General features: G+C 40.4%; 2 long non-coding RNA genes across 2 annotated transcripts; both read left to right on the top strand.

Annotated features, from left to right (window-relative positions):
• On the top strand, nt 1-25,956 carry LOC144019295 (uncharacterized). Its single transcript, XR_013283616.1, has 3 exons — nt 1-119; nt 22,532-22,651; nt 25,836-25,956. It is a non-coding gene; the product is annotated as an uncharacterized LOC144019295 (long non-coding RNA).
• On the top strand, nt 1,362-6,980 carry LOC144019321 (uncharacterized). The gene is made up of 4 exons (XR_013283626.1): nt 1,362-5,165; nt 5,441-5,512; nt 5,590-5,681; nt 6,756-6,980. It is a non-coding gene; the product is annotated as an uncharacterized LOC144019321 (long non-coding RNA).
• Nucleotides 25,957-26,466: the final 510 nt, after the last annotated feature.

Here is a 26,466-nt window from a genome sequence, read left to right as displayed (position 1 = left end):
AGGTCATGAACTCTGGCACGACTCTGGCGCATGCAATCCAGGCCATGACAGTATCACCCCCCAAAGAACGTCTCCTGACATTCTACAATGTTTAAACACAAACCCTCACCTAATCCCAGGTAAGAAAATGCATTATTATTATTATTATTATATGAATGTGCGGAGGTGCTTCCATATAAATATTATCACATATATTGCGAGTTTCGTTCTAATATTTTTTGCCTAGGATTTACACATGTACTCATCAATTTTAGGGAGAATCAGTTTTCAGGGTTTTCATTCATGCCACTGTAATGCATGGACCGGTGGTTGGCTGTCGCGCTGCAGTCACTTCTGCAATTAAATGGCTGGATTTCCTTTCTTTCTCGAAGAAAGAATATGAAACCTGAGATGGCGTGATATCTAAATTATGGCAATGCAACGCCATACTCATTTTTATAGCACACAGGAACTAAGTCCAAAATGAACAGGGCCGTGTTGCTTGCACACAAACGCGTCTAGGTGGTGGGCCGAGGGCTGATTTTGTGCATTTGAACGATCCCCAACGACGGAGGACTTTATTTTTTGTTAACATCAGCTTCATTTTTCAATAAGTGAAGCAAAATTTGTTGGCACTCTTATCTCTTGCACATTTTGTATTGATCGGTAACTTTGTGTGGGTTACCGGCTCCAGCAAACTGAGCGGGTAGCTATGCTCGGGGTCCGACATGCATGACGTAGTTATTGTCCAGTGACACGCTTCGAAATGCGCTCTTGGTTTGTTTTTCAGGGTTTGTACGCAGTCATGATTTGTAATGTTTAAGTACTATCGTAGTTGCTAATAATATTACTCCACACAACAACACATTTATTGCTAAAATAACACTTTTGTACATCAGGCTCTTTCAGAAAGGTAAAATGCGTCAACATCATTGAAGTTCGTCTTTAAACTTGACTGGGAATAGTCCTTTATTGTCACTTCTTTTGAAGTCATCCTTTCTTTTTTTTTACGCTTCTCTAACAATGTCTTGTTATTGTGATCTTTGGACAGAGTAAATATGACAGATCTCCCACATTTGATCTACAGTGCTTTTTTTTTTCTTGAACAAACAAGGTTAAAAATATTTCCCAATAGTCTACATAATGTCACAAAAATGAGCTACACAATTACACATCCACATTTGTTGAAACTGTTTTCTTGCTAACTACACAGAAATGGAATGCTGTTTCTAAGAGGGAAGAAATTAATTCTGTGTTTTTGTGGACACTCATTGGCATAAGTAACATAAGAGGCTTTTGCTTAACCTTAAAGGAAGGCACCTTTAATTTTACATGTATGGCTTGATTGGCAGTAAATAGTTAGTTTAGATACGAAACATGCATAAGAGCTGAAGAATACACCCCAATATTGATTTATTTAACTTTTTTCAACATAGAAGTACTTCCGTGTTGGAACGCCCTCAAGTGGTGACGTAACAAGTGTGTATACTCGCTTGGCGAACAGTAGTTCACGCAGACAGAACGACGAGGAAGACACAAACGCCACTTATGCCTTACTGTATTGCAAAATTTTGCAAGGTGTCGTCAAGGAAAAACCCGCGAGGAGCACACTGGTATGTTATCCCAAAAAAAAAAAAAAGACTATTTGCGTAGAAAATGGCTTGCTAAGTGCTGTCGACCTCCCGGCAAGGACAAGCAGGCGCGGACGTTATGTTTTATTAGCTCGTAAGTTGTTTATAGTTCACAAATTGACCATGTTCATAATCTTATTTTAACAAAAAATTTATTGAATGTGGATTAGTGTCATTATCATCGGCATGTGCGACGTACTACATTTGTGTTCTGTCCCGCTGTTCTTCCTGTGGTGCATTCCAGTTTCATTTGCATTTCTATTAATTTCGTTCGGATCCCAACCATTGATAACCAGCCTAGGTAACGGCGTCTCGCATTTCCTTACTTCATTTTGTCTATAAATAAACACGGTTAATACACAACCTTCTTGCAAGCTTTCGTTTACATCATCGGGACGCTACGCAAAAAAAGAAAAAAAAAAAACCAGCTAGGGGAGGTTGGGCGCTGTAACGACGATACATATAATTTTACAATTTTTTTCTTTTTCCTGAAATAGTTTGTCAGTTCCACACGTTTTGCATTGCTCGTGCTGTGTGTCACTTTACCTGTTGGATATTGGCTCCTCCAAGACTTTTCTTCTTCACATCTTTCATCGCAACCAAAGCTATCCTGAGAATGTCTATTTAGTATTGCCATGTTGAATGTCTGATGTTCTAGGATGCAGTTGAGATTGTCCGCAAGGAACCGATCCTCGATTTCTTTTATTTCCAGACAGCACACATTCATTAGCGGATTGTCCATTCCTGCAGCTCCCGCACGAGCACCACTCACCCACCGCCTGATTCACTCATTCATTAAAGTTTATTTTGTGCCCGAAAAGACCATCTGGCGCCACAACTTTCACATCCAAGGCAGACTTTCCTTCGGTAGGGTTATTTTGTCGTGTTGGCTCGAAGCGATAAGGTTTAATCCTTCCGGGTTTGACGCTAGATGCACGGCTGCGTTGCATAGCGCTTCCATCGTGTAGCGTTTACACACTAGTGACGTAAACATCCGGGTTATTTAGTCACGTGTAACAAACATGCCGGCGTTCGATTCATTTTAACATCGGTTTAAAAGTTATTAAATGTACATAAAAAAATAATCACGTCACCAAATTAATTATTGAAAAAGTAGCAACTTTTTGCTGCTAAAAATGGATCAATAAGTAAAGTGTCCCTTTAAAAACAAAAGTTTGTTGTCATTCTACATGTTATGTGGATGGCTTATGTTTGCCCAGAGACTGAAAATGAAAATTTGACTATATGTATGTTCAAGCATTGTCCCTTTATAAGTTAGATGTAGAAGTTAAATTTCGGGAACCTGCTGCACTTCCAACCAACAGTAACTATTTTAGAGACTGCTACATGCATTTCACCAACATCCAAACATAAAACGAGCTCAGAGAAGAAGGGGGAGGGGGGGGAGACACTTTTATTTCAAAGAGACACATTGCGTATGCACACTCACTTTTCCAACTATCAGGCTGCAGTCCACAGAAGCAGCCTTGAATCTAAGCCTGTTCCTGCCCCTGAGAAGATGGATGGATAGATAGAATAAAATAGAATAGCATTTATTGTCATTATAACATTAAGATACGAACGAGATTTTGTTGCTCCCTTGTGCAACATTAAAATGATGATCAACACACAATATATAATAAATAATAGTATATACAGATTAAAAAGTAAATGAAAAGGTTAGATGAACCATGAACATTGTGATAATAAAGTACCCAGTAGTGTAAAGTGCACAATAAGAAAAAAACAAACAAACAAACAAACAAAGCAGTAATTTAAATAAGGATGAGTTTGAGTTGAGTCCTGCAACAGCTCTTGGATTAAAATTGTTTTTGAATCTGTTTGTTTTTTATTTTAGTGACCTGTAACCCTTGCCCGAAGTTAACAGGTCAAAGAGATGGTGCCCAGCGTGAACAGAGTCCTTAATAATGTTCTGAGTTCTACTGAGGCAGCAGAAGTGGTAGATGTTTAGGAGAGCGGCCGATGATCTTCTCTGCTGCCATTATGCTCTCTAAATAGAAATAGAAAAGAATCTTTATTGGCGCTTTCACACCGCAGGAACTTATGAAGGAACTTCCCTATGTTCCGGGGGAGTTTGTCCAAAGTTTGCGTTCACACCAAAAAACAGTTCCGGGTCTGGGGGGGTCGAAACGGTACTACCTAAGTTCCTAGGCCTGAGGAGGGTAGTTGGGTGTACCCTGAACTACACAAGGTGGGGGCATGTTGTGAAGTGTGTCATGATTGGTTGACTGGACGAGGAGGTGGGTTGTTTTGGTTAGGTGAGTTTTTTCGTGGTAAAGCCGCCATTTTTTTTTTTTTTTTACTATACACTGCTATAGAGCGCAACGATTTTTTTTCCAAACGTTTTGGCAATGGAAGGATTTAAAAAAAACGATAGGTGGACGGACGAAGAAGTGCAGGCTCTCCTGAGCATTTACGGGGACGAGGAGACCCAACGACACTTTGAAAGTGCCACAAGAAACGATAAAGTCTATCAAATGATAACCGCGAAGCTAGCAGAGCTTAACATTTTCGACACATAAAAGCAGGTGATGGAAAAACTCAAGAAACTCAAACAGGACTATAAAAAACTCAAGGACCACAACAACCGCAGCGGAAATGACCGCAAAATTAATAAATGGTACGAAAGACTGGACGTCATTCTCGGCCACCGGATGGGGTGTACAACCGGTAAAACTAAGGACTCTGCAATCGCCATGCTGGAAGCCATGTGTGAGGACACGGCAGTGGGCGAGGATTCGTCACCAACAGACTCGCTAACACACCAAGGTAAGACAGAATTGCCTCATAAACACTTTGTATTTATATATTCGTTTAGGTCGCTGCGCGGTCGCAAAGTGGCCTTTACACCGCGCTAGCACTAAGCTTTTAGCGTGGCATGTTAGTGTAGCATGGCTTAAGCTTGGCAAAGTCACACATCCACCTCCGAACCTATGTAATGTTGTGAAATCATTCCTAAATCAATTAACCTAGTAAATGAAGAGTATTGTAGGCAGCTAATGCCGAAATAGCCCTGCTTTCAGTGATGACGAAATTGGAAAGCTTCGTGCAAAGGACGTGTGGAAACCAGGCATGAAATGCATGGTTAAAAGCAAAACAACCACTTTGGTTTTTTTTCCCTTAAGCCAAGGCTCTGTATACAACGCGACTAAAGCGTTTTGACTAACAGCTCGTATATAGTTCTAGGGAAACGGAAACGTAAGAAGAATGACTCGAAATGGATATTTTGCCGTGACCTTCACCTCGATACCAATGCTACATTGCCATGAATCGCGCTGGCAGGGGAGTTGACGGTCACGGTGAAATATCCGTTGCCATAAAGATTACATGAAAATGCATTCATTGCAAGTTTATTAAAAGTCGAGGCTACAGCATGTAAAGACTTTTCAAAGTACAATCCCAATGTATTTTTTTGCCTCTTAGGGTATATCGTCTAACAGTTTAAACTGACCTTTTGTTGTGATGTACTCTGACATACAGCGGGACCTTCTCTGAGCTCTTCATTACCTTCTGATGCCTCCCTGAGCAGTCCTGGTATGTTTCATTTCATTTCATGTAACTTCAAAAGCTCCATACAAAACTAATAAAGCAACACACCACTCACAATTAATTTTACTTCGTTGGATAAGCCAGTGTGTATTGCTGCCTAAAAAAAGCTTCAAGTACATGCCACCATATTTGGCAATGTAGTGTGGCATATTCTGTTCTGTAACAATGAAAAATGGAAGGATATAATGGGAGTGGTGTGTTTTACCCTCACCTAATCATTGTACTGTGCCCTTACTCATTGCATGACTCTCTTGAGACAGTTTCAGTCGAAGCGTCGGAAGGGATAAGCGAGGATGGTCCATCCACAAGCTGCGCCCCTCTGTCAACTTCCAGTAAGTTCAGAGTCATGTAACTTGAAGCTCATCGAAATTATTTACTGTTACTCATTGGTTGTACATGATGTTGATAGAGCTTCAAATGATGAAGTCAGTGAACATTCGCGGCCTCCGAGCAGAATCAGCAGAGCTCTTCCTGAGTCTTCTGACTTGCTCCCCCGTCCAGGTAAATGTCCAGTAAAATCACACACTTTAAAATATAGCACTTCTGTTAAGGCTGGGTTTTACACAAAAAAATGAATAACTATCGTTTTCCTTTTCGGAGACTGAGATTCATAAAGGCGTTATTTTGACATATATTTTCCCCAGAAAGTCATGACAGAATGTAAATGCCTAAATGTTCTTTGTGTGTACAGTATACATTTTTGTATGTTGGTGTTTTTGTGAAAGTCAGAAGTTTCAAATTTCTTACCTTCACAAAACGGACGGTCAAATTTCTTACCTTCACAAAACGGACGGCCCGCCTCCTTCGTCACATTTTTCCCAGTTACAATTATTGAATAACAAATTATGTTATGCCTGCTAATGATTATAGTCACACTACAGCCATGAACAAAAGTAAACTCAAATCATGTCAGCAGATACTGCCTCTGCATAATTTCATTTCATTTGGAATTTAATGATTGTGACCTTTTTGATCAGATCCTTCATATTTGAGAAGTGATAGTTGATGTATATTAATCTATTGAATTGAATCAAAAATATTGGAATCAATTTGGAATTTAGCTCTTGTGAATCAAAGTCACATTGATTAAGGACATTAGTATTATACCCAGCCCTTCTATTACTGCAATGGTTCAAATCCAATTATACGTTAAACCTATATTCACATCCATCCATCCATCCATTTTCTTGACCGCTTATTCCTCACAAGGGTCGCGGGGGCTGCTGGCGCCTATCTCAGCTGGCTCTGGGCAGTAGGCAGGGGACACCCTGGACTGGTTGCCAACCAATCGCAGGGCACACAGAGACGAACAACCATCCACACTCACACGCACACCTAGGGACAATTCGGAGCGCCCAATTAACCTGCCATGCATGTCTTTGGAATGTGGGAGGAGACCGGAGTACCCGGAGAAGACCCACGCGGGCACGGGGAGAACATGCAAACTCCACCCAGGAAGGTCCGAGCCTGGACTCGAACCGGAGACCTCCCTATATTCACATAATTTATAATAATAAATAATAATTTAAGGGCACCTTTTTTTTTGTCACTCATTGTACATTTACATCCCTACAGGTAAGCGCAAATGGGACCGAGACCACCTGTTTTTGGATTACCTGCGCGAATTTGACGAAAAGAACGGGGAGGCCACGAGAGTGACGTTACTCGAAGAAATGAGGTTGCACAAGGACGGCAGGAACGCACGGAAGATCAACAGCTGGACCGTGAGCTGAGTGAACAAAACCAGAGGCATGACAGAGACTTCTAAATGGGCTTCCTGGCAGTCTAAACAGATTTGTTGACACAATGAGCCAAATGCCAAAGTAATAAATACTTTTGTTTTCATCAGTTTTTGTTCTGTTTTTTTCCCCCCACACAAATAAAAACTTACGCTCAATGAATTCTTTTTAATGTTTTTTATTTAAAAAAAACAAAAAACAAAACAGTAATGCAAACACACAATTCCTTTACAATGATGTATTTAAAAACTTCAGAATTGCTGCACGGGCATGCACCCCCTCAGTTTCCACTATTGCAGACTGAGTACCATCAGGCTGCTGCGGGACAATAGCACTGTCCTCCCATTCTCCCAAAAAATCATCCCCGTTCTGTTCACACAAATTGTGTGAAACACAACAAGTTATGACCATAGACTTTACTTTGTCCAGTTGACAGTCATTGTGATTTAACAAACATCGCCACCTGCCCTTTAATCTACCAAATGCGTGTTCCACGGTGATTCGGGCTCTGCTTGTCTTGTTGTTGTAAATTAACTGCTGCACGGTCAGCCTGCCGTTGTCATTGAACGGCTTCAGCAGCCAGCTCTTAAGTGGATAGGCAGCATCACTGAGCAGGTAATACCCAACGTTGTGTCCATGTATGTTTTTTGTTTCTTGAGGGTGTAGCAAATCTCTGTCCACCAGATCCCATAGCCCAGACAAGCGGAGCACTCTAGCATCATGCAGGCTCCCAGCAGCACCAACAAAAACATTCCAAAATATCCCCTTTGCATCCACCACAGCCTGCAGGATGATAGAGTGCCAGCCTTTGCGGTTAAAGTATTCAGTGTGGTACTCTTCTAGTCGAATAATGGGAATGTGGGATCCATCTATCGTACCCACATACTGTGGCAGCCCCCATTTTGTCTGAAAATGTGCTGCCATGTCTTCTAATTTGTTTTTGCAGGGCAACCGTATGACCTCTGCCAAAAGCACCTTCTCGACCGCAGTGCAGAAGTTATGCATACAAATAGCACACTGTAGAAATGCCAATGCCAAACAAATGTGAGATGCTCCAATACTCATTATTGGTGGCAAGTTTCTACAGAGCTACAGCAATTCTCTTTCCCGTGGAACACAAAGACGATAGTTGGTGTCACTCTTCTCCAGGTCGAGTCCAAAACGGTAACAGAGGAACTCGAATGTGTCCTTGGAAACACGAAAGTCTTTCATCCATTTGCCATCATCGTAGGTTGAAACTACAGCGTCCCACTAGTCAGAGGTTCTGATGTTCTTCCACACCCTGCGCGGAACACACCCAGACCGGTAGAAGTGGCAAATCTGAAACAGAAACACAACAAATTAATGAATGCTAAGTTAATTACTTTTGTGCAACAACCTCGTGATTGACATGATACCAGAATATCTTAAAATAGCGGAATATGCACCTAATGTGTGGCCCTATGATAAACCACTAGTTTGAGGTGGCAATCTAACACTTCCAAAATCATAACTTTTCCCTAAATCCCGGCACGTCTGTCCTATCATTTGTGCATTGTCAAAGAAAGCAAGCCATTTCAACACTTTGGATCGGTCAATTTTTTATTTTATTTTTTTAAAGCAAAAAACAACACGTGGACAGACTAAATACATCCAGCTCCAACAATATGAATTACGAAGCGTACATTTAGCGTAAACAGCAAATCGCCATCAAGCCCTATTTTGCCGTGAATTGCACGGTAACTAGGCTGGAAACACTAGTTTCCAGCGATTGCCGAGTTCATGAAAGCGCACGTCACGGCAAGATATCCACAAACAAGACCGACGCGCGGAAACACGCTTCACTTTAATCACATTATGTTACAAATTACCAATGTGAAATAAATTCCGTATAATTGTGTGTTTAAGCCTTACCAGTGCACGTCTTCGTGCTTGCAGCAGTTTTCGCGCTTGCAGGAGTAAGTGTCTTCGTGTTTGCAGGTTTGACCGTCTTTCCACGAGGCGTGAGCGAGTTCTGCCCATTTCTCGTCTTGCTGAGGTACGGCAGGTCCTAAGGGTTGTCATCAACCTTTCCTTTGACGTTCTAATAGTTGCAACCGCAACTTTGTACAACATGACAAGGAAGAGAAAAAGATGATAATGCTCCATCATGGTGCCTTGTATCACAACAAATGGCGATGGCGGGTCAAAGGTCGCGTTTTCCAACGTCACCCTGCTTGTTTGTCATTCAGTTTTACTGGTACCACCACTTGCTGGACAGGTGGGGTAGTGCTGTTTTTTTCCTCCCCTGACATACGTCATCAGTCTCATTTGAATAAGCTACCCTGCCCGCTTTCATGCTGTGTGAACGCAAACTCGTGGGCCGCTCACAAGTTCTTCGGACCCGGAACTGACTCTACCATGAACTCAAAGTTCATGGGCTTTTTGGTGTGAAAGCGCCTATTGTAACATGTGAAACGAAAATTTCAGTGCCAAAACCACTCAGTGCAAAAACCCTGCACTTTGCAACACCTTCCTCTCTGCCTCAGCACAGATACCACACTGTGATGGCGTAGCTGTAGGTCAGCAGACTCTACGCAGGAGTGGTAAAAGGGGTGTTGAGGTTCTCCCTCGTGAGAAGCCTCAGGAAGTGGAGTCATTGCTGGTAGGGGTGGGAATCTCTGACATGAGGCCGATTCGATATGTATCTCGATACACAGGTTGCGATTCGATTGAAAAACGATTATCTTTCAGAACAGAACGGTTCGATACGGTTCGATTAAGTTTGGGAACGATACGATTTTCGATTCGATACGATTCATTTCAATATTCAAAACTTATAGTGACATTTGTTGCTTGTAAACATTAATCTTAAAACACCACAAATTTTTACAGTATCTACAAATGTGTTTAAAAAAAAAAAAAAAAAAAAAAATGTCTTCTATATTTTTATATATTGAATCAATTATTTAAATGGACCGCAACAAAGGGCTGGGCGATATGACTGAAAAATGTATCAGGTTAAATATTTATTAGTCATTATTGAGAGTTATAATTGTTTTTGTTTTGTTTTTTCAATTCAAAATAAGGATCAGGAAAAAAAGGCTGATAATTCAATTTGAAATATAAATATTTAACCTTTAAAAAGACACCAACACAATTAAACAGAATATGTGCACATTGTGAAGTATTTCAGAAACATAAATTTAAGACATGAAATAAACCTACCGTCCAGCCAAAAGAAATATGAAGCCACCTTATGGAACAATAAATCTATCAAACACATTTTAACCACTTAATATATCCATAAATATTTCCAAAAGTGCCCTTCCCTTTTTATCAACAATTTTTGTTTTTAACAATATTTGTTTTTCTTTTGCCATCATATTCATTTTTGGTTAATGTATGACATCTTTTTGTTTTTTTTTTAATCTGAGACAAGATGATGACCACAGAATCACTACTGTTTATGTTTTGTTTTTTTGGGCTGTCGTTCATTTTGCGTTTGATGACGTAATCACGGGCACGTCTCAGTTCTCCTATCTGCTGCTCATGCTAGTTGTATACATTGACAGGGAGCCACAAACTGGGAAATGAGATACTTGCAGTGTGCTTTTAGCTTAGCTGGTGTGTTGGCTGTAGGGCATACCTGTTTCGTTTGAATCCATGCATTGGATCGTCACGGGAGTTATTCTTTTTGGCTCGCGCGCAGTACCAACGCCGGCCCGGGACATACAAGTGCACCGAGAGGACTCGATAGCAATGGGTTAGCTTCTGCTAACTGTTGCATGTTGTCACTCGTTGTGCGCGCGCGCGCCGTGCTCGCGACGGTAGGCTCCTCCCCAAGGTGCGTAACGTCTTTGCATTATGTTTACAACATCCGGGGAATGAAGCGTCTCTGAGCGCTACTTTGCTAGCTCTCTGTAAACAGGGAAGTAGCTTGAATAGTGATGCTACTGAAATGTAAACAAAACAAGTAGAGCACGGCGCAGAACTCTTGCTATTGTTATGAAAACCATAAAGCCTCACTCGCAACCGATTCACAACAACGCGATATCCGGTCCACAGCTTTACAAGCAATGTATCTAAGGATTCCCGGCGGAGTTTGTATCGGTTGACAAGTCTGCTACCGATACGGTCGTTTAGCTCCCCTTGACGACCGATGGTTCGGTCGAATCGGTTTTTTGTCCCACCCCTAATTGCTGGGCCTTCTTCACCACTGCTGCAGTATTTGTAGTCCAGGACAGGTCTTCTGCGTTGTGGAGTGAATGGCCAGGATGATCACTCCCCCCAGCTCCAGAGGCAATACTCAAGCTGGTGCACTGTTCTTGGAAGAAAACAAACTATGTTAAGGGGAGATGCACCTGCAAATTGTATGTGCATTGGCACAAATTCAATCTGTGTCAATAGGTCATTTGAAGATGACTAAAACAAGTTGTTCATTTAACATTATTTATAGTTCATTTATATGCTACTAAAATGGTTAAAATACAAACCTTAGGGTGTGTAATTAAATTGAACGATTATTTATGACCAACAAAGTTCCATGGTAGATTTTTTTTTTTCTCTCCATTTTGCTAAGCAACCAACGACGGATCATGTTTTAACATCATTTACGTTCCTTCCCTGATTTCTCCTTCTATGGCCATTTACATTTCTCTAACATCAATAAAATACCCTGAATAAACTGAACTGTAATGTCAATTTTTCACCAAGAGTGCGTGGCTTATAGCACTTCACTGATTCAAGCTGCATGGCCAGCTGCCACTTAAACCCTCAATAACTTTAACCAATTTGGCTTTTCCTTATTATTAATATTGGAACAATGTTTAATTAAAGTTCGTTCTTCTTCATTTTCAACCGTGACCCATTTAAAGGATGTTGGATCAATGTTGAATCAATGTTAAATCAACCTTCTCAACATTGATTTAACATCTTTTGCTATCTGGGCGACACTATTAATGCTTCAAATACACCTATATTCAGAGGCCCTGCTTTATTTACAGACAGGAGAAATAGGCTGACCAATAAAAACATGGCTAGATTTCAAATTATTATTATTTTTTAATGAATAATGACAACGGAAACCATTAAATGTCAGCAAATTTATTTAAAACTTAAGCCTCCTCCTCAGTCTGACGAACGTCTGTTGTGCGCCAATGCGGTCTGCGTCATATTAGGGCTGGTGCCACTTCGGCATAACCGCAGGTGTACTCATCTCTGATGCCTCTGTCCCCATCTGCCACTTCAGCAAATCTATACCAACAAAACGACATTCACAGTTAACTCACATAATGCAATTCAAGCAGATCTGTCTTGGTGTTCTATAAATTCATTTAGTCTCGTTTGTGTAATATCCAGCGACTTTAGCACTTTGATTGGTGTAGCGGCAATCCACTGCTAAAATAACGCTTTGGGTTTTGAAGACATTTCGTATGTGTTTTGCAGTGCAAAAAAACAAGTTCGTCATAAAAGTGTATTTTAACAATTTAATTTGTCAGTTGAAAAATGCGTTAACAAACACCAACAAAACGGCAGGTGTCAAATGGGAAAAACACGTACAGCTCATGAAAAAAAAAACAAAAAAAAACAAAAAACAACACATTCTGACCGTCACCCAACTCTGTGGCTTCCCTCTGTGGTTTCCTTGCTCAAAAAGTCTAACTGTGCACACCTGTGTCTTCCTATGATTGGTTGATTACTTTACAACAGACAGGTGTGCAGGTAACCCTTGCAACCCAAGACCTCAGCAATACTCACACGGACATAACACACACAAATGCATCACACACTGAATTGGCTACAACCAATTGGATAAATAATTGAGTTTGACTGAACTAAATGCTACACAGCTAACATGCAATGATCCAAGCTAAGCAGGCTGGCCATACAAGTAATGTCGGTCCAGCAACTTTGACAGGTTGTGTCAGACAAGGCGTTCTAACTAGAAGTAATAATGACAAACACAATTAATTTTACTCTGCTGTTAAAAACTCTGAAGAAGAGCAACGGGCTTACCTTGAATATGGATCCTGAAATGAGACGTTTGCATTTGAATTTGTTCATTGAGCTGTCTTCCCACTTAATGAGAAACATCTGTGCACGCACGCACACTTACCTACAGGCAGATGGTATCATGCGGTCATAATGGACGCTGGCTGCTGGAGACACGGATACCCTCCATCCCCTAGGAGAAAAAATACTTGTGGGGGGTAAAAGGGTCTTCTTGTACATGGGGGGTTAATGTAAAACAAGGCCCGTGAAGCTGAACCTTTGGCGTTCCATCGATATGAGACTGTCTCTATCTTCGTAAGTGATGCAGAGGATCATGTGATTGGCAGTATCCCCACAGCTCCTCCTGACAGTCATTGTCATCTAACCATATTCCTCAAGTGAAACCACTCCTAGTACCAGTGAACAGCATGATGCGGTAACGGCTAGGGTAACTTTTTCTCCTGCTGAAACATCTACCCCGACCAATGCCAACTCTGATCTCATAAACTGCCGACTCACCAATATCCACATAAAAATTCACAGAACATACCTTTTGGATGAACTAATTGTACTGTTCATAAATCCCAAACTTCTAAACTGGCCTCTCACATTCCAATACATCAAGGAGAGAGGGGCAGATGCCGCTGGAGTCTCTCAAGATGTTTACTCTGCATTTTCTATGATTATGCGACTGAAGATGAGAGTTCCACTCTGGAGACAGTGAAGCATGGTGGCGCAAGCATCATATGCGGATCATGGATTAGTTTGTATATATCAAAATACTTGAAGAGGTCATGTTGCCCTTGAATTGGGTGTTTCAACAAGACAACGGCCGTTTCTCAATATCAAGAACACAGAGTACGTTCTTGTGACGTAACAAGCTGGGTCTTGGTCACCCTGGTCTCAAGAACGCACTTCCCAAGCCCGCATATCTCGCTGTTGTATTTCCGTAATTCATCGCAGTTATATCACGTGACTATCTTTCAATGAATTTGTACTATTTTGATGTTTCAAAATGTGTTTGTACAACATACGTAGGTTAAAAACCTTACTTACGTCCTTGTGGTTTCGTGAGACGTCATCAATGCTGGCACAAGTGCTGTTCCAATCGAAAGTACGCAAAATTCAAGACCACACAGAATTCCCGGATGTCGTTCTTTTTTGCTAGCTTAAACCAAGGATGCATCCGTTGTTGCTTGGTGAAGGCTTGGCTGTGAATATATCCCAAGATGCATTTTGTACTTCAAGGAACGAATGGCAACGGAGGAGCATCACGTTTGTTCTTCTTTCATTTACGGCAGAGTAATCACGGCATTGCTGCGTTATTGTCACTTCTTTTGAAAAGTCAACCCTTCTTTTTAAAATTTAAGTTTCTCGAAAATGTCTTATTGCAAACTTTGGACATAATATGATGGATCTCCCACATTTGATCTCCAGTGTGCTGTTTTTTTACTTCTTGAATAAACAAGGTAAACAATTTTTTACCTAATATTCTGTATAATGTCACAAAAATGAGCTAGACAATTACACGCCCACATTTGTTGAAACTGTTTTCTTGCCAAGTACACAGAAATGGACTCCTGTATGCAGGATGGGAGAAATTAATCAATTCTGTGGACAGATGCATTGGTACAAGTGCAGAAGAGGCTTTGCTTTACCTTAAAAACAAAAGTTTGTTGTCATTCTACATGTTATGTGGCTTATGTTTGCCCAGAGACTGAAACTGAAAATTAGCTTTGACTATACAGTACTCTATGTATGTTCAAGCATTGTCCCTTTATAAGTTATATGTAGAAGTTACATTTTAGGAACCTGCTGCACTTCCAGCCATCACACAGGTTGCTACATGCACTTCACCAACATCCAAACATAAAATGAGCTCAGAAAAGAAGGGGAGAAAAGCACTTTTATTTCACATAGACTCCTCATATATGCACATTTAGTTTTCCAACTATCAGGCTGCGGTCCACAGAAGCAGCCATAAGTCTGTTCCTGCCCCTGAGAAGATGTATGGATGGATGGATAAAATAAAATAGAATAGCTTATATTGTCATTTTAACATTAAGATACGAATGAGATTTTGTTGCTCCCTTGTGCAAAATTAAAATAATTATCAACACACAATATGGAATAAAAACTGTCAGGGGTTCCGGTGGAACCGGGAGACGGATCCCAAAAAATGCAGAACACAGAGCGACAATTTAACAATTTATTTGACAAGGATTAGAACAAAAAGCACTGGACAAAGCCAGGAGAAAAACAGTTAACAAAAGACGCTTGCCAAAGCTGCAAGGTAAGGTGGTAACAAAATATACCCGAGGGTTACAAAACCGCGCTACGCTAATAAACAAAACCAAAACACAAAACACGCTGTACAAAAGCGGAGAACTAAAGGTGACATAGAAAACACGTGAATATCAAACTCTCAAGCGTAAAGCTGAGGAAACAAAATTACAGAGCAGAAAAGGCTCAAACGCGAGGATAACAAACTCAAGCTAAAAGCTGAGGAAACAACAAAAAACTATGAATCAAAAGGACTCATGAAACTAACTGGAAACAAGAGACGAGGCTATCGATTCAACAAATTTACACAAGATCAGAATAATGCTCAAGGCGAAGGCATAGCAAGGTCAATACTCCGACGAGGAGTGTCGGCAGTCACAGTCCTTATGAAGGCTTGATTCTTGGATATCTGGACATGTCATCAAAAAGGCATCAAGAATTGGGGGCGGAAAAGAAAAAACAATGAGATGATGCTCGCGCGTCACTTGCAGGTATGACAATGACAATTTGTTTATTTTGTAGCAGCTACGTTTACATGACCACAGTTAGCAAAAAAAAAAAACAAAAAAAAACTCCAAACCGCCGCAGTGGAATGGTTGTGACCAGCACGTTCATTATACGGTATGTTAAATGGAATGTGATGAGACAATATTGTTTCATATGGAACGGCCAAGAGCGGCATGTACTGGTAAAAGTGTAATTTGAAAATAATAATAATAATCATCTTAAGGCTAAGTAGATTTCCTCATTTCATATTCATAATTTTAACATTATGTCCAGAATTTTTACATAGTGCCCTATCAGTCCTTCTCTAAAAAGGTAGATTATTAAAATTTTCATGTACCTGTTTTAAATATAGGCCTGCACAATACCATTATCCTAATCAATTTAGAAAATGTTTGTACCATGGTTGGTTCAAAACCATATTTCATTGTAGAATCCCTGAATATTGTCTTGTATTTCTGAATACAGGATCAATGCTTCAATATGTTCAAGGAGCATTTCATACCCTAACATAAATGCGGAAATTGCACAAAAGCTGTCATATGATGACCTGATAGCCGACTTTGCAGCCCAGAAATGTAGACATGTGCCTCTGTAGGGCCTCTACTAACTTGCTTGCACTTTGTTTATTTCCAGATGTTTATTTGTTAATAGTAGTGGCATTGAGTTTTATTTTAATTCATTTAGCTTTATTTATTTGAGCATTTGGTGTCATTGTTAGTTTTATAAAGACTTATTATTTATCACTTATTTTTGTGAACATTTTTTAAACTTCAATATTGACACTTAGAAGTAGGGCTGGGTATCGATTCAGATTTCCAGAATCGTTTTAATTCGATTCACAAGGGCCCGATTCAATTCATGATTCACAACAATTTTCGATTCAGTTGAGAAATTCATGCAGCACATATTTTAGACGGTCAAAAGTACCAATGCTGCAAAGAGTAGAAACTTCTTGCTCTAATTTAATGCATTATTAAGAATATGAATATTTACATTAGGAATTGAATCCATTGCAGTTACATTAATCTGTTTCATTTAACATGGCCTTATAAAAACAATAAATAATAATTTAAATAAATTACAACCACAGCACAGGCTGTGTAAATAAATTGACAAAAATGGGGGGTCGATATATTGATACATGGTTTTATGTATCAATATTGGGATATGAAAAGGTGTATCGATATGATAGAGATATATCGATATTTCAAACCCAGCCCTACTTACAAGTTATTTTGTTTAATAAAGCAAAACTGACAAATACTCAGATATTGTTCATTTCTACCAGGGGAGGGGTGATGGGGTGTGCGGTATGCTTAGGGCACCAAAATGACTAGCGCCCTGAGGACACGCCCCATCCCTCAATCAGAGGCTAGTGGAAAAAACAAAACACACACCCTGAGAGCACAACCACTACAAAAACTATGTTAAGGAGAGTTGCACCTAAAAACTGAATGAGCAGTCATGTACAAAATTGTGCCAATGCGCAATCTGTGATAGTATGTCATTTGAAGATGAAGGGTGTGTAATTAAATGGGCAGGGTTACAGGCGAGCTAGGCGGTCGCCTAGGGCGCCATCTTGTGGAGGGGGCGCCAAATTGCAGAAAGGAAAAAAAATAAAATTTAAAAAACACAAACATAAAAAGCCCTCCCCTCCTCTCGTGGTTTCTAGCATAAAATGTTATATAGCAAATATATTTTATTGAGTTCCTTTTTTTTTATTACTTCTATTTCAAATAAATGACTGTGAGTTCACGACCTGCTGTCCTGGCGCCCTGAACCTGACCCGCTGCTGCCGCTTACAATGAATGAAAGGTAGGGGGAGGGGTCGTATATCATCTCGGAGTGTAGTGGCAGCACTTTAGAAAGATAGATAGATGGTTGGCACACTTGTGTTGTTTATACATTGACATCGACAACAATGAAAAGGTCCAAGCCTTCAAGTGCTGCATTAAGAAAGCGGCGAAAGGAGGAGGAGGAAAAACGGGCCCAGGGTAGAGGTATGTATGTCAGTCAATCATCATTGTTTATAAAATAAACACGAAAATAGCGTTAGCTTCTTAGCTTGCTTGTAACTTGTTTACTGCACCATTACATCCATGCTAGTAGCTACTTTGCACACAAGAGTGGGGCAACGCTTGCTGAGTTTAAACTAAAACAGCCAGTAAGTCCAGATACCTGCAAATGGATTTGCACAAGTCATTGTTTCACATAACCACATTAATTTATTAATTTATTGAAAATAAGAATTATGTGCTGGTTTAATGTAAACATCGATATAGTAAATGCATTTTTTTTTTTTTTACTAGATGCGCTGAGAAAATATTTGCAGCCACAACAAGCACCTGCAGAAGCTGTGGTAAACAATCCTTCAGTGTCATCTTCACCAAAGGCTACTGAATGTAAGTGCATCGATGGTGCATTTAATACAAACAGCCATAATTTCTGACATTGTATTCTATCATAATGCAAATGGATTTGTTTTCCCTGCTTTAACACCAAAATAATTTGAAGTGATGTATTTTGTTTAATGTACAGCTGAAGCAACAGCCAGTCAAGCACCAATCAGCAGTACTTTGAGTGACACAAAGCTCGATCTTCTAGATCCAGGTGATTATTTCAGTTATATCAGCTATTGCTGCATCATGTACAGTGCTCAGCATATATGAGTATACCCCCTTTGAAAAATTTTAAGATTTTGTTCAATATCTCCCCACGACCCTTGTGAGGAATAAGCGGTCAAGAAAATGGATGGATGGATGGATGGATGTTCAATATCTCAATAAACATAAGAACAATTTCCAAAATATTGACAAAATGTTTTCTGTAGAATACGCACTTGACTCACAACATGAAAGTAAGGTTGTAATAGGATGCATAGATTACAAAATCTTCAATTTAATCAAATTAACTAATGCAAAAAAAAAAAAAAGCAACCCACAACCAAAACGACTACATCTAGTATTTTCTATGAGCTCCATGACTGTTATGGGTAGCAACATGTCTGCTAGGCCTGGAATTAACAAGCCTTTTTCTCGGGGTCTACTTATTTGTGCAATATGTACTCTAATAAATTAAAAAAACTAAACAAAACAAAAAACCTCTTAGCAGAGATGCAGTCATTTCCTTCCTGGCCAAAATCCAATATGTCAAGCATGGAACTTTTAGTTTTTCTAGAGGAGAAAAAACTTAGAGAAATCTATCCCAACATGTGGGTAGCACTCAGAGTGGCCGCTACCATACCAGTGACTGTAGCATCAGCTGAGAGATGCTTTTCCAAGCTTAAACTAATAAAAAACTATTTAAGGTCTACCATGTCTCAAGAACGGCTAACTAGACTGGCACTTATCAGCATCAATCAAGAAGTATCCAGGCAGCTATCCTTTGACGCACCAATTGATGCCTTTGCTGCAAGGAGGTCCCGGCGTGCACTATTTTAACTATTTGCCGTTATGTTCCTAAGTTCCTAAGTTGCACACTATTCACATTATCTGTGAATCACCTTATTGCCAAAGTTTTACGATATATCAAAGTTTGTATATTGATACATTTACTATTTTTTGTATCTTACACAATTATTAATGTACATAGTGAAAACATTTTGAGGTTTTAAATACTGTCATTTTGCAAAAATTGCAATAAAAAGTTGCATTGCATTGTACTTCTGTTATTTTTCTTATTTTTATTTGTTTGTGGAATTTGGTATTTATTGTGTGGTGTGCTATTAAATATAATATATCTATATATTTTTTTTGTGTGTGTTTTTTTTTTTTATGGGATTGGGGGGGGCTACCATGTACATTTTCGCCTAGGGTACCAAATCATGTAGGGCCGGCCCTGTAAATGGGGTATATGCCACGGAAGAGGCGGGACTGTTTTTGCACATCGTTTTGTTTTCGGTTTGGTTTGCGACGTGTGGGCTGCGTCAAAATACTTGTGCTTCCGAGTTTGTGCCCCTTATATAATAATATAGAGTCTCTTTCCTATAAGACACAATATTTGTGTTGGGGTGAAATGGCTACAACCCTTTGGACGAGTGTCTTTATCTCAGTAGAAAAAATCCAAAAATCTTGCGTTGTGTGGTCAAACACAACTTAATGCCAATAAATTCCAATGTTCCAAAACACCACACGAACCTTTCCATGTACATCCACAACGACTACGACCAGACCCGTCACCAGAGCCCGGGCTTAAGGGGGGCACATGAAATGCATGGGCGGGCCCAATTATTATGAATACCATACTGACAGCATTAACTTGCCCAATATATTTGGATAAATTTATGTAGCACTGTCGTGCATCTACCCATTGAATGGCGCGCGCTGACAGTATTATCATAGACCGCATTTACAGAATACACACATAAAGTAGACTGCAGTGGTGTCGTGAATACGTTGACGCTGCTGCCATATTGGATGAGGCAAAGTGAAGCTATTTGTAAAGATGCCTCCTTCTGGTTCTCCTTGGAGATGTATCATCAAGCCACAACTCATTGGATTAATAAGGAATTATTATTACCTTTGATTATATTATCCCATTTAAAGTCAATCTTACTATTTTTGCCGATGTAATAGCAAATACAATTGCCACATCCAATAGGGCGGATGTGCTGACATATTGCATCGAACGGGCCACCTGTTTGAACGGTGTCTGCAGCCGAATTAAAAAGAAAAAAGGAAAGCAAAATCCTACCTCATTGTAGATGCCAAAACGATATGTGGGTCCCGTAGTTTTTTTTTTTCCCCAAGTGACTCTTTAGTTGCCGACATGAAAGTAGTTTGTAGTATGTCCCTCCTCACTTGTCTTGTGCGCCAGCGTCCTCAGAAACTTGCAGCTTCACTTGTACAAAATGTACAAGACTCTTGCATTGCATGCCAACATTGACATATTTGTCGCGTATGCGTATAAGTCAGCGTAAGGCATACCTAACATCATTTTCAGTAAGACTGTGATGCTGTTGCAGACAAGACTATAAGGCTATCAATCAAACAAAACCATACCACTATTTCTTCATATTGTGACATCTTGCAAGAATGCCGCCAGAAAACGTTACTTGTACAAACGGACACCGTTGGCCGTAGCCGACGCCAAAAACAAGAACAAATTAGGCCAGTGGCGAGCATTAGAAGCAATGAACTGAAGCAGCCAACACAAACGTAACATACCTTCGACACCGCGAGACCTGTGTTGCGTTTACTGACACTCGGATATAAGAGTGCTAAACCGAATGAATGGAAAAATATAATAATAAAAAAAGAGAACCATTTTAGAGATCCATGCCTCAAATGGGCGGGCACAATCATCTTGGTGGGCGGGCACGGACCCCTATGGCCCGCCCATGGTGACGGGTGTGACTACGACAACGGTCAAAAAACTGTCTTCCAGGGGAGGGCCAAGATGGCGCCGTGAGAGGACGTGTTTTGCCGAGCTCTGTTACCAACGCTATTTCTGTATGGTGAAATGTTATAGACCATCTGCCCCTGGTAAGATAGAACGTTAGAAAGTCGACTCAGCTTGTTTATGTGTGAAACGATGAGTAAAATGCCGAGCTTGGGCAATGAGAAGAGGAAAACGCGTTGTGGGAACGAGAAGGCCTTGACATCCTGCAGCGAAGAAGTTTCGGCTAAAGCGGCTAAAGCTAACCGTAATATCCTTATGGACAGTTGCCACGATTATGCGTTTAAAGAAGACTTGGCTCTCAAGGTGTTGGATGAAGGCGAGTTTGAAGAGAATCCAATTACCCCAAGTAAGTCACCTCCTGGTAAAAGAGGCAAACGTGACGATGTTGGCAGTGAATTTAGTGACTCTACTGTTGCTCCGAACACCATTACCTCACTTGCACTGCTGATTAACAATAGGTCCGATAAACTTGAGGCACTAATTCAAGAAAACAAAGCTGTAATTACGGATATGCAGAAAAAGATCCACTCCATCGGCGAGGAAGTTAACTCAATGAAAGGGAAAGTTGCTAAGGTTGAGCAGCTCTACCAAGAAGAAAAGAAACGTGCTGACAGTTTGGAAAGGAGAGTCGTTGACATGGAAAGACATACTCGGCGCGGGAATCTGCGAATCAATGGCATATCTGAATCCATAGAGAATCAGCAGGTCCGAATGGAAGTGATCAAAATCTGCCAGGCTGTCTTGCCCGAGGATAAAAAGCGTCTGCCAGAAGTGATTGACACCGTCCATCGCCTTGGCTCCAAGGATTCTTCGAGGCCCAGAAGCGTGATTATCCAGTTTTCATCTCGGGTTCATAGGATGGCGTTGTGGAAGGCTGCGAAGGATTCCCGATACCTTCGCGACAACGGCCTGCGATTCGCCGAGGACCTTTGCAAGATCGACAGAGAAAACCGGAAGAAAATGTGGCCACTGATAGAAGCTGCTCGCAAGGAAGGGAAAGCTGCTTACTTTGTTGGTGGTCGTGGGTTTATCGAAAACAGGGAAATTTTCCCCCCACTTTGACACTCTTTGGACATTGGGATTTTGTTTTTGATTCTATAAACTCTAATGGGGGCAAGTTCATTTGATGAGTAATAGGCAACGATATTCCAGATGGGTTGGGTTTCTTTTGTTCGTTGTTTGGAAGTCGTCATTATACATTTGATAGTGGATGGGGTTTGAAATATTGATGTTTTTTTGTGGTGTTGAATTTCACATGTTTTTGATTGTTAATGGTACAGTTCTTGGTGCTATTCTAATAGTGTTAAGTTACTTGCGACTTAATTGTCTAGTATATAGTTGTTCATTTTTGTGTTAAACTGTCTTTATCTTTTGTTTCTTTAAATGCCAGGGGTCTAAGAGATCATGGGAAGCGCAAAGCCTTGTTTTTGTATGCTAAGCAATGTAAAGCTGACTTTTTCTTTTTTCAAGAAACTCACTCCACTGCAAACGAGCACAACTTTTGGAGGTCACAATGGGGAAACAACATATGGCTGTCACATGGGTCGGAACACTCAGCAGGGGTTGGCACTCTGAAAAATAACTTCACAGGTAACATTCTTCACTCGGAAATTGATGATAATGGTCATTATATATGTCAAGTTATTGACTTTAATAACATTATCTTAATGATTGTCAATGTTTATGGTTACAATGCCAGAGAGGAAAACAATAATTTTTTTTTGTACAATTGAGCAAAAACTTCTGGTGTGGTTACATAAATTCCCAAATACTCTACTTTTAATTGGTGGTGATTTTAATGCTACTCTTGATAGTTTTTTAGATCGTTGGCCACCAAGGCAAAACAAAAACTTGGATTGTTATTTGAAGCTATTTATGCAAAGATTTGACTTAATTGATATTTGGAGAGAGAAATTCCCAACTGAGAGAGTATTTACATGGTCTAACAAATACTACTACTACTACTACATGGTCTACTTTACAGTCTAGGATTGACTACTGGTTGGTGTCCAGTAGTCTTAGAGAGAACACTACAACACAAAAACACAAATTCTGGCCACTCCTTTGACTGATCATAAAGCTGTACAAGTCTGTATTTCTTTATTTTCTTCTGCTCGCCATGTTCCCTCATATTGGAAGATGAACAGTGCTATTTTGGATTATGATGAGGTGAGAGGCGAGATTAAAAGACTGATTCAGAAATACTGGAACGAGGCCCAAACTGATAACAAATATAGTATTAAGTGGGAACTTTTGAAATTTGAGGTTGCTAAATTTGTAAGAAAATACAGCTCTACCTTAATTAAGTGGAGAAGAGCAGAGGAAGAGGAGATTATTTCTATAATAACATCGCTTACTCAGAAGTCACCTGAATGTCTGTCTATTATTGAAAAAGAAACACTTAGAGAAAACCAAAGCAAGCTTGACAACTTATATATGCTTAGAGCAAAAGGAGCTTTTATTAGATCGAGGAAAAGGTGGATGGAAGAGGGAGAGAGGAATTCGGCATACTTTTTTAAATTAGAAAAGTTACACTCTCAAAATAACACTATCCGACAACTTCAAATTAACAATGATCTTTGTGATGATCCTAGACGGATTTCTACATACTGTTCTAATTTTTATAGTAAGTTGTATACCTCTCAGTATTGTGAGAGGAGTGCGTCTGACTTTTTACACTCGATTGAGGTGAATAGAATTGATATTACTGATAGAGAGATGTGTGAAGCTCCTTTGACTCTTCTTGAAATTACGGATTCCATCAAAAGTCTTAAACTAAATAAGTCTCCTGGGGTCGATGGAATAATTTCAGAATTTTATCAAATATTTGCTGAACAGTTGAGCCCCTTTTTGTTAAAAGTGTTTACAGAAAGTATAAATGATGGATCGCTCCCTCCTACGTTAACCCAAGGTCTGATTACGCTTATTCCGAAACCAAAAAAAGATATGCTTTTTCTTGATAACTGGCGTCCAATTTGTCTTTTGAATAACGATTATAAAATATTAGCGATTGCTCTTGTCAAACGACTTAAATTAGTTTTGAATGATATTATAGATGAGTCTCAGTCCGGGTTTATGAATAATAGGCATATTGCTAATAATATTAGGCTGGTATTAGATATTTTAGATGATTCTGAATTTATTAATGATAATAGCTATATTTTGTTTCTGGATTTTTATAAAGCATTTGATTCGGTCGAACATGAGTTTATATTTAAATCTTTAGAAAAATTTGGTTTTGGTTATTTTTTCCATAAAGCTATTCGTACTCTGTATGCTAATAATAATAGCTCTATTAAATTGAGTGCTGGTACCACTCCCCGTTTTGACATTAAACGGGGAATTCGACAAGGATGTCCGATTTCTCCTTACCTCTTCCTCCTTGTTACGCAACTTTTAGCCAACCATATTAAGTCAAGCACTTTGAGAGGTATTAAAATTGCAGAACGAGAAATAGTTATTAGTCAATTAGCCGATGATACTACTCTTTTTCTTGAGGATTCTAACCAGATTGCGTCTGCTCTGAATATCATAAAGGTGTTCTCTGACCCCGGGTTTTCACTGGATGCGGTTGCGGTGCGGTTGCGGTGCGGTGCGTCTTGACTGCGTGCTCCGGACGGGTCAATTTTTTTGTCAATCCACACCGGCTCCGCACAGCTGGGGTCCGGCAGCTCCGTCGCCGCCCACTTCCCAACGTGTCTCGCGGGACCGCGCGCGCGCGATCATGTGGCATTTCACAACGACAAACATACAGAATGTCTGTGCTCAACAGAGAAGCAGAAAGAGAGGTGGACTTCTTTTGATTTAACCTTTTCTTCTTCTTCTGCTATGAGATTCCATGCAGCATCCTTTTTTTGGTTGTCCTTGTAAAGTATATTAATAACGAGAGTCGGGTCAGTGCGGGTCCACTCTTTATTTCTGTCTTCCGCGTCCGGCTGCCGCTCAGTACGGCAAGCGAGACGGGCACAACAAGCAATCGCGAACATCAAACTCACAATACATTACAGTCCTTATAAAAAGGATGTGCCGTGTCATATATTATTTTGTGGTTTTCCACCTCCAATATAAACCTCTCCTCGTCCATGTTCGCTGGTGTCTAAACCGTGAATGAGCACATGGCCCAGCGACGCCCACGTCACGTTTTGCTGAAAAACTTGCGAAATAGGAGCTGGCGAGTGTTTTATTCTGAAAGGTAACCGGAAATTTATTTTGAAACTGCCTCAGTCTTCCTGTCCCGCTCGATGTGTTTTGTGCTAGCTTGCCATTTGCCGGAGGCCTACCGCTGCGGCGTCCGGCAAAAATAGAAAATAGGTCTATCCTTGCGGAAGGCTTGCGGCACGCCGCAGGCCTTCCGCAGTCGACACGCAACGCACCCGCAAGCGGTGTAAACTGCACCATTCGAATGAATGGAATCTAATTGCTTGCGTCGCCGGACCGCACCGCAACCGCACCGCAACCGCAACCGGTGAAAACCCGGGGTAAGGCTTCTGGACTATACCTGAATGTAAATAAATGTGAGCTTATGGCAGTGAAAGACTCCGCTGTTGGCTCAATTGGCCAGGCGTTGCCTGGTGGACAGCATTGCCTTTGACGGATTTTTTTCCCTCACACTTTTTCAACCATTTGTTTTCTGCTACCCTTCTGTGTCAGACGAATGATTGCTAGTTTGCTAAAGTTCTTGACAAGTACATTATTGCCTGCTTTGTGGCTCGTTAGAATTAAGTAAGAATAAATCATGTTTGTGTGCCCTGCGATTGGCTGGCAACCAGTCTAGGTTGTACCCCGCCTCCTGCCCAGAGCCAGCTGAGATAGGCTCCAGCGACCCTTGTGAGGAATAAGCGGTCAAGAAAATGGATGGATGGAATTAATGTTTGTATAGATCAATGAAGTCACAAGGTGAAATAAAACTTGTTTCCAACATTGTTGATTATGGTTATATCAGGACTGTTGGAAACTCCTAAACGACTGAGTTCTGTTCATGTGCTTTTGTTGTTGTAGCTAAACACTACACAGAGCAGCTTATGTCCTTTTGCTTATGTCCTTTCCTTATGTCCTTTGCTCTTAAAACCAAACAATTATGGCAAATAATGAGATGCAAAGGACCTTAATCCGACAGAACCCTGTTTCTCAGCCCCGGTCTCCGAGTACCCCTGTCCAGCATGTTTTCCATGTCTCTCTCGGCAACACACCTGAGGGTCGTTATCAGGCTTCATGTAAGCTTGCTGATTAGCTAATTGTTTGAAACACCTTGAGGAAAGTGGTTGAGAACCATTGTGATAGAAAACCCAAATTGTCATAATGAGGAATGTGTGTAGAGCGAGGATGTAGTGGATGGACCCAAAGGCGGAGAAACCAGGCAGGGAGAAAGGCAGGAATGAGAATAAATTTATTAACTGAAACCAAGT

This window comes from Festucalex cinctus, chromosome 5 (assembly GCF_051991245.1).
Source record: "Festucalex cinctus isolate MCC-2025b chromosome 5, RoL_Fcin_1.0, whole genome shotgun sequence".
NCBI classification, from domain to species: domain Eukaryota; kingdom Metazoa; phylum Chordata; class Actinopteri; order Syngnathiformes; family Syngnathidae; genus Festucalex; species Festucalex cinctus.
This window is presented reverse-complemented; position numbering and strand designations above follow the sequence as displayed.